Source organism: Camelus dromedarius, chromosome 8 (genome assembly GCF_036321535.1).
Source record: "Camelus dromedarius isolate mCamDro1 chromosome 8, mCamDro1.pat, whole genome shotgun sequence".
Classification (NCBI taxonomy): domain Eukaryota; kingdom Metazoa; phylum Chordata; class Mammalia; order Artiodactyla; family Camelidae; genus Camelus; species Camelus dromedarius.
Window position 1 is genome coordinate 9,402,144 of NC_087443.1, and position 17,255 is coordinate 9,419,398.

Sequence of the window (17,255 nt, forward strand, 5' to 3'; positions counted from 1 at the left end):
ATTCCCAATTTACCCCTTCCCACCACATTTACCCACTGGATACCATCAGTTTGTTCTCTGTGTCTGTGAGTCTGTTTCTGTTTTGTAGAGAATTTAGTTCCAACTCCTGACCCATAGTTAGTGCCTGTTGTGCTGCAGTAAACATTATTTTATATTATTAAGTTTATATACTTAAATATAAATAGTTAGCTAGTAGCTTATTAACTCTATTGTTATTTAAAAAATTGTCTTTAGTCTTTATTAATTATTTATTCATTTCATTTAGATTTTCCTCAAATATTTTCATTAAATTTTCCAGACCCTACAGTTACTTCCCAAGAAGATCTTGAAGAAATTAACTTTACATCAGTGGACTGCAGAGCACCTGAACTCTGCTGGCATATGTGTCCACATGCAGTTTGGAAAAACTGAGAAATTCATTAAAGTACAATGAAACATATATTTTATTCCCATGCAATTCAGACATCCTTTCATTTGCATTCATACTGTATTTATTATGTAATGAACATGACATTCAGGATAAAGCAGCAACAAAGCAGTTTAAAAAAACCTTCCCCTGTGAAACTTCCAATTCAGTTAATAATTAGACAATTCACAAGCCTGTACTTTACATGGAAATGGTAAGAAAACCTTGACGGGAAATGAGGCACGGAGGTGGGACGGATGGTGACGCATGGGGCAGTCATCACTGTTCCTACTGGGGAGGATCTTATTGACAAGCAGGCATTTGAGCTGAGACCTGAAGGAAGGAGGGAGACCACCACGTGTGTGTCCAGGGAGGATTCAAGGCAGAGGGAAGAGCTAATGCCAGGCCCTGGGGCAGGAGCACCCCGTCACAATCAAGGAGCAGCAAGGAGGCCTGTGAGGCTGGAGCAGAGTGCAGTCCGGCCAGGCTGTTGAGTTAGACCAGAGAGGGAACCACCTGACAGATGACGTGGGACTCACGGGTGCTGTGTGCATGTTGGCTTCATCTGTGAGGAATGGAAAGCTTTGGGCAGAAGGAGCTGAGCAGTGACCTGACTGGATCCTCTGGTGCTGGGTGGAGAACAGCCTACAGGAGTGAGGGCCCGGGAAGGAGCGTGGTTAGTGGCAGGTGGTGGCAGCTCTGCTCAGGTAGAATAGGGGGAGGCCAATGAGGGACATAGTCTGAAATTGAACATGAAGGCCTTGCTGATGGGGAGGAGATGAGGTGGAGAGAGGGGAGAAGTCAAGAAAGACCACAAAACCAGGGTTTGAGCTCCTGTCAGGATGGAGTTACTGTCACAAAATGGGGAGAATGAGGGAGAGCAGGTTCAGGGGAGATGGTTAATCTGTTTTTGGCTTGTTAGATGTCCACCTGCAGATGGTGTGGAGACAGCTGGGTGGGCATAAATCTAGAATGTATGGGAAGGTTTGGAATGAAGAAGTGAATTTCAAATCATGACAGTCTAGATGTCATGGACGCCACAAGTCTGGATGAGGTCAGCAAGGAGATGAGTGGCTGGGAGAGGAAACTGAATCAAGACCTAATTCCTGGGTCAAACTAATGCTAAAGGGTTTGAAAGAAAAGTAGAAACCATCAGCGGAGTCACAGAAGGAAAGGCCACTGAGTTCTTAAAATAAAAAATGCAGAAAACAACAACAAAAAAATTATAAAAATGGTAGAATGTATTGAACTGGAATCTATATCATGGAAGCATTTCAAAGAGGGAGAGAGACTGACTCTGTCAAATGAAGCCGATAAAGAAAAGTGTGGATTGAGAAAATTTTTCCTGTGATAGGATTGTTCTAAAATGGGATTGTGAGGGAGACACAACTCTGCACATTTACACACACAAAAGCCAAAAAATTTTGTGCTTAAATGAGTGAATTTATGGCATGTAAAATATACCCCAAGAAATCTCCTTGAAAATGAAGGAACACTTAGCACATATCTACCCAGCAGAGCTGCTCCCAGGTTCTCATCTCACAGGGTAAATAAAAACAGATATTTAGAAAAAAGATGCATGCATATATACACAAAAATATTTATTCATAATAACCCACGCTTGAACTAAACCAAATGTCTATTATTAAGAGAATGGATAAATATTTTGTGATACAATCGTATAAGGTCACATCATTCAGTCCTACAAACAGAATGAATGGCATATTCAAATACAAATATGTAGCTCTAAAAACATTACTTAGAGCAAAGGATACAGACATCGATGTATACATTGAGATTTTTTTTTTGTCAAGTTCAGCCATCATCAAACTGATGGATGCATGTTGCGAGAGTGTGTGTACTTCAACTGAAATGTGACAGAGGGTGTATATTCTGTTGAGGGTTAGCAAAATGAAAGATTTGTAAAATCTAAAACTTAACATCGATACATTTCACTATTTTTTACTTTATATAGATCTAAACACAGAAGAAAGAGGTAAGAAAAATTACCATTGGACAGTAATGGAGAGAATGACACTTTGGTTACAACTGTGCCCTCTGACACAGCCCCTCCCCCACACACTGGGTAACTGAGCAATCCAGGATGTCAGTTGCTGGTTGGGTTCCAGGTGGAATGTTGGGGTGTCCCTCTGGGCTTGTTGTGGCTATTGGGTCCACAGTAACTGGGCAGCGGCCTGGGTGGGTCAGTGCCATGGAGGGGCTGCTGTCTTCTGTGGAGCTTGGTTTTGGGCTGATCCTGAGGGAGCTAATTGCGGTACTGGTGTCCCTGCTCCCTGATGGCCTGTGTTCTCAGTTCATCTTCCAGAGCCTCCAGTGGGAGACAGTGTTGAGTCTCCCTGTCTTCACCTCTTTGGTGGGTGTCTAATTTACCTGCAGACTTATTCAGTGTGTTAGAAGTCACCTTTATCAAAGCTATGAAAAGCAGCTGGCTGAAACACTGGCTGCCCAGATCAAAGAGAAGTGCCACCTCATCGACCAGCTTTATGTGGCTAAACAGGAGTGTGCCAGGATGGAGACGACATTAAAGAACGCCGGGCTAGAGAAGGAGCCAGTAAACGTACCCAGCGTCGCTAACGCTTACAGACAGTTGATGACGGTCAACCTGAGTTCGAGGAAGGAAATCAGTTTTCTCGTTGAAGAACTGAGGAAAGAGAGATCCCTGCAGTCTATTGAAGCAGAGGTGGCGGAGATGCTGAAAGGGCGCACGTTCCTGGAGGAGGTCACGAGAATCAGCACATCACAAGGGGCTGTTACAAACCAGCCAGGGGACTGAGCACCAAGCCTTGCTGGTCCCTTTCCCAGGAGTGGGCCCTCGTGTTAAAGCCATGCTGTGCCCTCCGCTCCACCCAGGCCTCCCAAGTTGCCGGGCTGCATGCACTCACTCGGTCAGATCCCCACCTGCGCCGCAAGGAGGCCAGTGGATGGAGGCGAATCCCCTCCTTCGGACCAGAGTACCTTCAACTTTAAAAGTGAGCACAGCAGTGAACTCCTTCATGGTCAACATCTCTCATCTAAAATATACTGGAATTCCCAGAACACAGCACGAAGTATGGGGCTTTTTCTATATTCAGCAAATGTGTGGATTCTCTCTTATTCATTTGAAAGAAATGCTGTAACTGAGACTGATCTTCTGCTTAGTTGGAATCTACATTAAGCCTCATTTCTCAAGACAGTTTGGGTAACTATTATATATCAGCCATGTCAGTGAAGTACACATAGAGTTATTCTGTGCACAAATGTTACATTATAATTTGAAATTGTATGCAACTTGTCAATATAAACTTTTAGATGGCCATAGCATTTATTTCTAGAGTTTAATTCTGAATTCATAAGTTTAAGTCAAAGAGCCTTTTTTTCACCTGAGTATGTATAGTTTTAAAAAAACAAACGTCTTTAAGATGAAGTTAAATTGTACTCTTAGAAGAAATTTTATAATTTAAGTTTTATATTCTGCTATAACAATATCCATATTAAAACTGAATTTGATAATTATGTGAGATTGTTTCATTTCTCTCCCTGCAAGAAATCTGCAACATGAGTTTCTGATCAAGAAGAATTTCAACTGGACAATTTGGAAAAATCATCACATCCCTGCCCCTCCTCTCTCATTCACCATCCTGCACTCAAACTTTGGTGGAAAACTAGGGCAGGGAGGTTTTTTTCATACAAAATTTAGTCTGAGGCCCACAACTACTATCTGTATTTACACATCATGCACTCTTCTAAGGCAATGAGCACAAATTGGTTTTTACTATGTCAGAAGTGAAGGAGACACAATACTTTTGTAACTGGAGGGAATCACATGAATAAATGATAGAGGTAGCATCATAAGATATGTCACATTTCCTAAAATTGATAAATGTATGGTGCTTGGGCTGGGGAAGATTAATTAAAATTAAAAACTATGTCGATTTCTTTGTGGTGCTGACACTGAAAGTAGGAAAGAAAGATTCTAAAGAGGAAAATTAAAGAGAAGATATTGCCTGTCAGGACGGCATAAGTTGTGTAAGAAATAGAAACAGGGAAAGAGGCAGCGGTGGAGTGGGGGCTGGTGGTCTTGGCAGAAGTGGGACTGGAAGGCCCCTCCGAGGAGGGGACACCTCAGCATGGCAGACACCTGGAGAGACACCCTGTGGGATGAAGGCACAAACAGGAGATACAGTGCTGATCATGCTGGGCGTGAAGACCTGTCAAAATCTAGCCTGGCCAGAATGCAGTGAGTGAATGGCAGAAAAGGGGGTAAATGCCACCAGGCATCAGAAGATGGAGGAAACTATCACCACAATAAATAGTTTGATTTCATGTAAATTGGTTTTTGGCTGCCACTCTGGAAAGAGGATAAACCGGGTGTGAGAAGGTGACAGTGTTTTGAGGCTGAGGACAGAGATGACTGGACCCAGTGGAAGCAAAAGAAGTGGAGATGGAGAGATGGAATCAAATCAACCAGGGGCCCTGCAGGCAGGGAAAATGTGATAGATGATGGTTGTGGGTTTGAGGGAAGAAAGGAGTGGGGATGAAGACAGAATTCTTATCTGAGCATCAAGATCAGAACCAGTGTCTTCCAGTGAAATGCAGATGAATTCAGAGGGGTGTATTGGGAAGGGAAATTGAAATGTGAGAGTTTGGAAGGAGACTTTTGACAAGGTTCCATGACAGCAGAGTAGAAATAAGATGTTCTAATGGGGATGCAAGGGTCTTGGGGTTACAGCGTAACCAGAGAGGCAGCTATAAATATGAAGGGTCATTGGTGTGTGAAGTTACTTTAGCAGAGATGGAGTCCAAGTACTGGGTTGACGTCACTGGATAAACTCCATGGGCCTGTTTGTGTTCACAGGTCAACTTAGGTTTCCCAGGATCAAAAATAAACCAGTGATCACAGTGGTGGTCTTCTTCAGTCTGTACACATGTTGGGGCTTGAGTTGTGCATAACCTGGTCCCCAAACTGGTCCCTTTCCACCACAAGGGATGGGACACCTCACGTAGTCACAGGGCTCTGAAGAGAAATGAGGAACCTGGCTGGAACCATCACACAAGAGTCATGGTACACAGAGTGCTTCTCTTGTCTTTGGCTCTTGTAAAATGATGCCAACCTGTTTTTGAGCTGGAGGCTCAGCCTGTGATTGGGTTTAGAACTCTGGGATCTGCCTCCAGGTACCCTGTTCCCCTCTCTATCAAGTGAACTTCAGATCCTAAGAGATCCTAACTACTCTTGTGCTTCAGGAGCGTGAATTCAGGCACTGTCATCCTATGAACCATTGACACCATCACCTCCCACTTCAGAGCTGGGGTTCAGTGCTCTTTGGCTAGAAAGTCAGAGCCCATGCAGGCCACAGGAGTCCGCCATATCTGCCGACAGAAACTGCCTAGCCTTGCTGTGAGAACAGATTAGAAACATACTCATTATTTGCATTATCCCACTCCACCCTCGTGAGGACAAAACAAGGCAGTATCTGCTGTGGCCTCATAACACCCTGGTGGAAACTGAGATACAGGAAAGTTCACTCATTCCTAACTCGCCAAGAAAGGGCTGATATTCACAGGGCTGTGTGATGAATACTCTGCATGTGAATTCTGAACTCATGTACCCAGTGGGAGCCGATGGAATTAAAAGCGGTGAGAGATTTTCTAAACTACCTTGAAAAGTAAAGTTGGCATTAGAAGCATTTGTGATTATGTTGATTGGGTAACTGAAACTGATATATGTACTGAAGAGTGCATTTGGGGAATCCTTTTAGGGAGCGTAAATCCAGGTTGTTCTGTTCAAATTCTCGCAATAGGCCAGGACATTTCTTTCAATGCTGGGATGGAGAGCTGCAACTGAGTGTAACAAGCCTGTTGGTGGAAACTTCTGGATGACTGGGCAACCTTATTCATATACATATTATGTGTATATATATATCTGTACATGAATATATACACACATATATGTAATATATAGAGTGTTGTATGTAAACAACAGTGTCATTGTATAAAATACCTTCTGTATTTGCTTGGGATATATTAACAGATCATTTATTTCATGTTTTCCTATGATCTTTTAATTCTTTTCTGTTCCTTTGTTACCTTCCTTCAATGTAGGTTTTTCCTCCATTTTTCATGCTAGAAGACATGCTCTCATACCACATAGTCCTACCCTGCCCTTACATGTTTATGAGATGAGTAGAAATTAGCTGCACATGACTTCTGTGTGCCTGCGTCTCTCAGTGTTCCTCCCTGCGTTACTTACGGGCTACACATGCAACTGTGAGGCTTTGCCTTGGATGGCCCCCGATGTCTCAACAAGTGGTCCGTGATCTTCTGCGGCAGTGTCGAGAGAGTCTGCCAGGATTCTGGAATCTGACCACGGAAACGGGAGGTGAGGATTCAGGTTACAATCTGTAATGGAGGCTCTTATTTTCAACAGGACAGCATGTCCTGCCACCTCACCATTGCTCTCAGCATGATTTTAATGAGATTGTACCATTTTGTTGTATTATAAAGCTGTGAACATATTAATCATGTGTATTCCAGTTTAAAACTTTAGATGGCTGTACAACGTCTATGTATTCTCCCATCGTAGGATATTTAGTCTGTCTCCAATTTTGGAGGGAATGAAAAAAATATCTACTATAAATATCTATGGACACATTTTTTGTTTACCTACTTTTTCCTTGAGCAAAACCCTGGGGGCAGAGTTGCCTGTTGATGCGGAGTTTGTGTGCTTAAATTGATTTTTTCCAACATGTTCGTACCATTAAAACATCTCATCACCAAGACAAAAACTCAGATTGCTCCATACCATTCCCAATGCTTGGTGTTTTTCCTTCTTAGCTGTTATAATGAATCATGTTGTTAGTCTTATTTAACATAAAAATGAGTATGTTACTTTTGTTTTTATTGTGTTTTCCTCAAGAAAAAATACTGCCCATTGATTCATCTACTGGGATCAGGGAAGTCTTGATGACAAGAAAGTGCCCCATGAGCAGGGTTGAAGCCCAGATGAGTTACTTTTTGGTTCTTCAAGGTGAGTCCAAAGAACAAAAAGCAATTGGTTGACTCTCTGTCTTCTTAATTTTACTCTTCGCTGCTAAATTACTGTTTCTGGGTTTTTGCTACATTTAGAGGCAATAAGCTCATGTCCATTACTGGCAAAAATGGTTTCAAGGGGTTTTTTTAATTATTATTTTTGATAAAATTCAATATATAACTATTTTAAAGTATTCAATTTGGACATCAAGGCAAAAGCAGAACTGGAGGCTCCTGACTCCCTCCTCCCATGATGTACTAAATAAACAGCGACACAAGAATCAATTTCCTGTGAGAGGAATCTAAAAATGGGTTGGTTCTCCTACACACTGGATTACAGGCAAAATACTCACATGTTAGGAAAAGCTGACATACACGAGGGCCCTAAACCCAATGCCCAGCAGTGGCCCTTGCATTCAGGATGTAAACCCTGGCTCTCATCTTCATTCTAAGAAACACAGGATTGGGACAAGACTTCGAGGACACTAACATTTATAGGTGCCTTCTGAGGTCCCTAGATCACCTTGCTTTTGGAGGTCAGAGGGCCGAATATTCATGAGTCACCCAGGGACCACAGGTAATAAAGCGGTGATTTAAAACAGGTGCGCAAGGTCCTTCAGGGCTTATTTCTCCTATCTGAGAACAGAGGAAGTGGGGAAAAACACAGCTCCCATTTTCTCCAGTGCAGGGTGTAGACTACACTCTTCAGTCCAATGTTTAGAAATGCTGCCTGAAAGTCAGACATCAAATGACCTTGCACATGGGAGCGCTTCCTGTCAATCCTTCCTCCATTGTGTGCATGAGTGTGTGTTTGTGTGTTGTACAGGCTGGGATCAGGCTTTCAGGTTTCCCTAGGAAGAGGAGAACTATATATTACTCTGATTGTTTTGGCTGCCACCTGAGGGTCTGACTTCTAACTCACCTATTTTTTTTTCACTGTGAGCTTATGAGGCCCTGCACTCACTAGGCTGCTCAGCGTGTACAGAAACAAGTCAATGGTCTCTATCAGCCTCATGCCGTCTCCTGTGACTCCCTTCCCCAGCTCATGTCTGAAGTGACTCCAAGATCACAGCCCTTTCCGAGAAGATGCTTCCCTTCACCACTGATGCAGCAGTGTTTCCAGCTATTGAACAAAGGGGTCTCTCCTAGTTTGTCTCTCTCTGCAAATGATGAAAAAGACAATCCCCAGTCCTCTGGTAAATTTTTTGTGCAGGTGAATACTTAACGCAGCTCCTTCCCCACCCAGTTCCACAGATAGACCCCAGCCTCCAGCTACCCTGCCCACCTCTGAGAGCCCACAGAACCCAGCAGCCACCAGATTCCTGGCAGTGACAAAGTGCAAAGAAATGTTTTGAAAGAGTATGTGGTCTGAACAAAAGTGCAGGCATTTTCCATAGGTCCTGCCCCCAATTTATTGTAGAATGTATAGGAGGAAAATTCCAGTTCCCTGCCTCTACCTGAGGAGGAGAGAAGATAGACGGCACACAGGACATCAACTTTTCTGGCTGCTACTGAACAGAGAGGTTTCTATCTCGTTTACTAAGGATACTGGCAGGACTTGGCACAACCTAGTACCCTGTGCACACTGTGAACATAGGTTGTCATTTGGACAAGCACAAAGCTTTGAGGAAAGCAAAATTTATGGACTAGCTGATTAGTGAGGTTTATCTGCCATACAAGGCCAGTCTGTGAACATTTGAGTGGTGGTTATTTGTTAAACGTACAGAAACCAAAACAGAGATTTACAGAAAATGAAGAAACAAGGAAATATGGCCCAAAGAAAAGCATAAAGTCAATCTTCAGAACCCAATTCTAATAAAAGTGGTGATAACTGATTTACCCAAAAGAGAATTCAACATAATGGTCATAAAGATGTTCATCAGAATCATGAGATCAACGCATAAGCAAAGTGAGAAGTTCAAATGTAGAAAGAAAATACTTTTAAAACACCAAACAGAAAAGTTACATAAGCATCATGGCAATGTGATTTGTACATTTTGTTCTTTCTCCTATGATGTAAACAGAATGGGACATCCATAACCAAAAAAAGTGCCTCCACACAGCACACAAGGGAGCCACTCACCTACAGATCCTCAAAGAGGTAGACGGGACCTCAGCATGTACTGGAGAGAAGGGGCGTGGCAGTGATGGTGGCAGCAGCACAAGTGGAAGCAGCAGGCGGCAGTGGGACAGCTCAGCCTTTCTGGGAAAGCAGGTGGAAGGGGAAGCTGGGGAGTCAGAGGTCAGCTGTGCATGCTGCAGCTGGAAGGATCTGTTTCTCTCCATAGGAGAGATTGCACCACACTGGGAGAGGAATGAAAGGGAAGAAGGCAGACAAAAAAACTGAATGAATACCCTCCGGTTCACCCTTGGATGATCCCAAAGGTCATCCCATTGGCTTCTGGGACCACATTCCCAAAGTAGGATTTACCTATTGGTATGTGGGCACATCCAAAACCCAAGCCCCAAACACACATCTTCCTACTACTGAGTAACACACCCTCCTTTTTGTTTTCCTGCATGAGCCTTTTTTTTTTTTTTTTTTTTTTTTTTTTTTTTTTTTGGGCATGTTCCCACTCTTAGTAACAAATCAATTATGGTAAGAGAAGCCAAAAACGTATGCTACAGTGAGACTTTCAGGAAAAACGGTGGGGGGAATCTATTCCTTACCAAAACACAAAGTCCCAGTATCAGATGGCTTCACTGGAGAATTCTTCCAAACATTTAAAGAAGAATTAATACACATTCTTCTCAAATTTCTCAAAAATATCAAGGGACAAGGAACACATCCAAACTAATTCTACAAAGCAAGAATTACTTGAATACCAAAAGTAAATAAGGGTACCACAAGTAAACTATAGAGCAGTATCACTGAGGAATGTAGATACAAAATTTCTTAACAAACTAGTAGCAAATCAAATTCAAGTACATCTTAATAGGATTATACACATTATCCAAGTGGGATTTCACCCTGGGATCCAGGGATGGTTCCACATATGCAAGTCAATAAATGTAAAATATTGTATCAATAACTGAAAAGTTAAAAAAACCCATCTCAGTTGATGTGGAAAAAGCATTTGACAAAATGCAACAGCGTTTCACAATAAAGACCCTTAACAAATTAAGGATACCTCAACATCATAAAGGGAATATATATCAAACACAGAGCTGGCAATATACTCAGTGAAGAAAAATTGAAAGTGGGTCCTCTAATAACATGAAAAAAAAAAGGATGCCTACTCTCACCACTTCTCATCAATAAATATAGTACTGAAAGTCCTAGCCAGAGTAATTAAGCAAGACAAAGAAATAAAAGGCATCCAAGTCAGAAACAAAGAAATAAAATCATCACTATTTGCTGATATGATGTTACATCCCAATGAGCCAAATAAAGCACTGTTGGAATTACCTAACAATTTCAAAAAAGTGGCTCAATACAAACATCAACATACAGAAACCAGATGTATTGTTTCGTATTAATGATGCAGCAGCTGAAAAAGACATAAAGGAAATGATCTCATTCGGAACAGCAACTGAAAAGAAAGCAAAACAAACAAACAAAACCAGTAATGAGTAGAGATTACTTTAAGAGATTAAATATCATAGGGGTAAATTTATTCAAGGAAGTGAAAGATCTATACAACAAAAACTACAAACTTTCTGAAAGAAGTAAAAAAAAAAAGTAAAAAAGAAAAAGCACCCTTTATGTATGTAGATCTGGAGAATTAATACTATTAAAATGGCCATAGTACGCAAAGCTGTCTACAAATTCACTGCAATCCAAATCAACATAGAAAAGGGAATCATTACAGAAATAGCAGAGTTTTAAAATTTGTGTGTAAATGCGTAACTCCCTCAGGAGCCAGAGCAGTCCTTAGAAGGAAAGGAAGCATGGAGGTATCATGCTTCCTGACTTCAAACTATACTACAAACCCAAACTACTAAAAACAATATGGTACTATCAAAAAAAATTGTCACATGGACAAATGGAATAGGAGATGCCAGAATTAAATCTGGCTATATATGGTCAACTAACATTAGACAGGAAAACCCAGAACACCCAATGAGGCAAGATAGGCACTTTAACAAAGGTGCAGGGGAAAACTACACAAATGCATGCAATAAAAATATTGAACGCCTGTCCCACACCATTCGCAAACAATTAACTCAAAATGGATTAAACACTGGTTATCATAAAACTCCTAGAACACATCCTAAACAACTGCATTGATATTGATTTTGCAAGGATTTGTCTTGACATAATGACAAAAACACAAACAGCAGAAGCAAAAATCAACACATGGGACCACATCAAACTCAAAAGGTTTTGCACCACAAAAGAACAATTAAAAATTCAAAAAAGATAATCTACAGAATATGAGAAAAATTTTGAAAATGTGTATTCAAGAAGAGGTTAATATCCAAAATATGTAAAAACTCATACAACATAAAATCAAGAACAAGGAACAAACCCAACCAATTCAATCAAAAAATAAACAGAATAAATAAATAGATATTTTTGCAAAGAGCTCCAAAAGTCATATGAAAAGATGCTCAATATCTCTATCAATCAGAGAAATACAAACCAAAGCCAAAATGGGATATGACCTCACACCTGTTAGAATATCTATCATCAAGAAGACACAACAGGTGGGGCAAGAATGTGGTGAAAAGAGAACCTTACAAATTGTTGTTTGGAATGTAAAATGGCCTAAACACTTTGGAAAACAATATGACTGTAGCAAAAAAATTAAGAATAGATCTACCATACAATCTAACATTTCCATTTCTGCATATATACACCCAAAGGATATGAGAACTTCGATGTGAATTTTGGTGAAGTGTATGCATGCCCATGTTTACAGCATTATGTACAACAGCCAAAATTACAGAAACCCAAATGCCATTCATCAGCAGATGAATGAATAAAAGTATGTGGAATGTGCACAATCGGACAGTATGCATCCATGAGAAAGAAGGATATTCTCCAATTTGCTAAAACATAAATGGAGTTTAAGCACATTATGTAAATGAGATAATTTGGAAATAAAAGACAACTGGTATATAAGATCACTCATATGTAGAATAATGGAAACCATGAAAATAGCTATAAATGTATTATATATAACATAGATGTTTAAAATATATATGCAATATCATATAATATGAGGGGTGAAAAGGTAAACTTTATCATTATTTTATGCAAGTGAAGTTCAGTTGTTATCAGCTTAAAATAAGCCATCGTTATAAGACATTTTATATAAGAACCTTGGTAATTCCAATATAACTGCCTACATCATTTTTACATCTGAAAAAGATACCGGAATCAAAAGTTATCCATGCAAAAACAGTCATTAAACACAAAATAAGACAGCAAAAGAGAAGAGGTATAAAGAATGCAGGACAGGGAACATTTAGCAAAACAGCAAGCTCAAAACCTTTCCTATAAATACTTACTTTAAATGGAAGTGAATGAAACTCCCAATATAAAGATAAAGCCAACTGAATCCTGTCTTCAAGAAACTCACTTTAGATTAGGGACAAACAGACCAAAAGTGAAGCGATGGAAATTTATATACTATGCATATGTAACTGAGAGAAAGCAGAAGTGGATATATTTATATCAGAAAATATCAGCTTTACATGAAAAACTGCCTCTAAAAGAAAATAACGCCATTACATAAAGATAAATGGGTCAATTCTACAGGAAGATAAACAGTTGTACATATATATACACACCAAATATCAGAGCAAATACATATTTAAAACAAATGCTGACAAATTAGAAAGGAAAAACTGTCTGCTATATAACAATAATAGGAGACTTCAATGCCTGACTTTGAGTCATTGATAGTTTATCTAGATAGCAAGTTCATAAAGAAACCGTGGACTTGAACTACACTATAGTGAAAACAAGACTGACTAACATATACAGAAGTTTCTGCCCAATAGCAGAAAAATACACATGTTTATCAAGCACACACAGAATGTTTCCCATGATAAAATATATGCCAGGGCACAAAACAAGACATAACCATTTTAAGAAGTTTAAAACCATTCCAAATATCTATTTTGGCCACAACAGAGACAAAGCAGAAATTGACAGCAGCAAGGAAACTGATGAAAAATTACCAAAACATGGAAACTAAATGACATAGCCTTGAACAACAGAGGGTCAAAGACAAAATCAAAAGGGAAACTTAAAAATGCCCACAGACTAAAGAATATGAAAACATACTTACCAAAAGTTATGGGATGCAGCAAAAGCAGGATGTTTATATGGATAATTTCTTATATTATAAAAAGAAGAAATGTCTCAAATAAATGACCAAGCTTTACACTTACGCACTAGAAAATGAGAACAAAATAAACCTCAAGTTAGAAGGAAGGAAAATGTAAAGATTAGAGCAGAGACAAAGAAAATAGAGAAATCAAAATGCCAAAAAAATCAACAAAATTAAGAGGTTATTATTATTATTATGATTATTTTTTTTTGGAAAATAAACAACACAGAGAAAACTTTAGCTAGACTGTGAAAAAGTGAAAAGTCTCAAATAAATAAAATCAGAAATTAAAAAAAGAGAAATTACAACAGATGCCTGAAAAAGTGAAGAGTTATATAACAACAAATTAGAGAACCTACAAGACATGGATAAAATCTTTGTCTCATACATCCTCCCATCCTATCTTTTTTTGAATAAAGAAAAATATAGAGGCTAAACAGTCCAATAAGAAAGAAGAGGATTTAAATCAGAATAAAAAACTTCCCAGCAAGAAAAACCGAGGTCCAGAATGTTCATGGATGAAGTCTACAAAACATTCAAAAAATAATTGTCACCAATCAAACAGGATGATAATGGTACAAAATCAGACACAAAAACCAATGGAATGGAAGAGAAAGCCCAGAAATAAATGCACACTTTTGGTCAATTAACCTAAGAAAAAGGAGGTAAGAATATATTATGGAGAAAAGACAGTCTCTTTAATAAATGCTATGCTGGGAAAACTGGACAGCTCCTTGTAAAAAATGAAACTAGAGCATCTCTTAATACCATATACAAAAATAAACTCAAAATGGCTTAAAGACTTAAACAGAAGACAAGATGCTCTAAAATTCCTAGAGGAAAACATAGGCACATAAATCACAGCAATAACTTTTTTTCCCCCAACAGTGCCTAGAGTAATGGAAATAAAAGCAAACATAAGCAAATGGGACCTAATTAAACCTAAAAGCTTTGCATAGCAAAGGAAACCATAAACAAAGTGAAAAGACAACGGACAGAATGGGAGAAAACATTTGCAAATGATGAGGCTGACAAGGGATTAAATCCAAAATATATGAGCAGCTCATACAACTTAATATAAAAGGAAACAACCAACCCAATCAAAAAATGGGTAGAAGACCTAAATAGACAGTTCACTAAGAAGACACACAGATGGCCAACAGGCACAAGAAAAGATTCAAAATATCACTAATTATTAGGGAAATACATATCAAAACTACAATGAGGTGTCACCTCACACCAGTCAGAATGGCCATCCTTAAACAGTCTACAAAGAGTAAATGCTGGAGAGAGTGTAGAGAAAAGGGGACCCTCCTACACTGTTGGTGGTAATGTAAATTGGCGCAGTCATTTTGGAGAAGAGTACGGAGGTTCCCCCCCCCCCAAAAAAAAACCCTAAAAAACATGTTACTACATGACTGAGCAATCCCACTCCTGGGGATTATCTCGGTAAAACTATAACCCAAATAGACACATGCCCCCCAGTGTTCACAGCATCGCTCTTTATAATAGCCAAGATATGGGGGCAACCTAAATGTCCATCAACAGATGAGTGGATAAAGATGTTTTTATATATGTGTGTTATATATATATATACACACACACACACAGTGGAATATTACTCAAGCATAAAAAGAATGAGATTATGCCATTTGCAGCAACACAAGTGGACCTAGAAATTATTATATTAAATGAAATAAGTCTGACAGAGAAAGACAAATGTTATATCATGATATGATTAGTGCTATCTAAAACAAAATGACAAAAGTGAACTTGTTTACAAACCAGAATTAAACTCACAGACGCAGAAAAAAATAATGGTTACCAAAGGGAAAAATGGTGGGGGGAGGAATAAACTAGAATTTTGGGATTAATATATACACACTACTGTAAATAAAATATATAAACAAAAGGGCCTGCTGTATAGCATATGGAAGAATGTTAAATATTTTGTAATAACCTATAATGGAAAAGTTTTGAAAAAGAATATATATACATATATATGAGAGTGTGTATATATATAATTGAATCCCTTTGCTGTATACCAGAAACTAATACATCATTCTAAATTAAATATACATCAATTTAAAAAAATCATAATAATTATTCTCACCAAAATAGTTATAGGATAATTTGAACAGACAGATCACTAGAGGGGAAATCGAATCAACAATAAAAAAACCTCCCAGCAAACAAAAGTCCAGGACCAGATGGATTCACTGGGGAGTTCTACCAAACATACAAAGAACTCATACCAATCTTTCTCAAGCTCTTCCAAAAGACTGAAGGAGGGAACACTGCCAAACTCATTCTATGAAGCCACCATCACCCTGATACAAAAACCAAAGACTCTACCAAAAAAGATAACTATAAACCAGTATTACTGGTGAACACAGATGCAAAACTTTTCAACAAAATATCAGCAAAGAGAATCCAACAACACCTAAAAATATCACACACCACATCAACAAAAGAAAAGGGAAAATTTACGTGATCATCTAAATCGATGTGGAAAAAGCATTTGATAAAATTCAACACCCATTTATGATAAAAACTCTTACCAAAGTATGTATAAAGAGAACATATCTCAACATAATATAAGTTATTTATGACAAACCCACAGGCAACATAATACTCGATGGTGAAAAGTTCAAAGTTTCCCATTAAAATCTGCACAAGAAGAGGATGCCCATTCTCACTGCTTCTATTCAACACAGCACTGGAATTCCTAGGCATAGAAGCCGGACAAGAAAAAGAAATAAAAGGGATCCAAATTGGAAGAGAAGAAGTAAAACTGTCACTATATGCAGATGACATGATACTATATATAAATAACCCTCAAGACGCCACACAGAAACTACTAGAGCTAATAAAAGAATTTGGCAAGGTAGCAGGACACAAGAGTAACATACACAAATCAGTCACATTTCTTTACTCTTACAATGAAATAACACAAAAGAAAAGAAACAATCCTTTTAAAATCATATCCAAAAAATAAAATACTTTAGGAAAAAGTTTGATCAAGGTGGTGAAAGACTTATACACAGAGAACTACAAAACATTGATTAGGAAATTAAAGAGTACTTAAAGGAATGGAAAGATACCCCATGCTCTTAGATTAGAAGAATTTTTCTTAAAATGGCCATACTACCCAAAGCAATGTACAGATTTAATGTGATCCCTGACAAATGACCCAGGACAGATTTCACAGAACTAGGACAGATTATTCTAAAATTTATATGGAATCACAGAAGAGACAGAATTGCCAAAACAGTACAGAAGAAAAAGAACGGAGCTGGAGAAATAACCCTCCCAGACTTCGTATAATACTACGGAGCTACAGTAATCAAAACAGTGTGGTACTGGCACAAAAACAGACATATGGATCAATGGAACAGAATAGAGAGCCCAGAAATAAATCCATAGACTTATGGTCAATGAATCTTCCACAAAGGGGGCAAATTCAGTGAAAATCATCTCCTGAGAAGTGGTATTGGGAAAGCTGGGCAACTGCATGTAAATCAATGAAGTAAGAACAC

The 17,255-nt window shown here is 38.9% G+C and overlaps 1 long non-coding RNA gene across 4 annotated transcripts in view; it reads right to left on the reverse strand.

Moving 5' to 3' along the window:
• Positions 1–17,255, reverse strand: part of LOC105095361 (uncharacterized) — a 38,439-nt gene that overhangs the window by 3,575 nt on the left and 17,609 nt on the right. For 2 of the 4 annotated variants that reach the window (XR_010381851.1, XR_010381849.1), the window contains exons 2-3: positions 9,516–9,736; positions 6,654–6,763 (exon numbers count right to left, since the gene is read on the reverse strand). This is a non-coding gene — a long non-coding RNA (uncharacterized LOC105095361). Of the gene's footprint in view, positions 1–2,397; positions 3,138–6,653; positions 6,764–9,515; positions 9,737–17,255 lie in introns of those variants that run through there. The other 2 variants (XR_010381850.1, XR_010381852.1) reach the window with 2 other exon arrangements.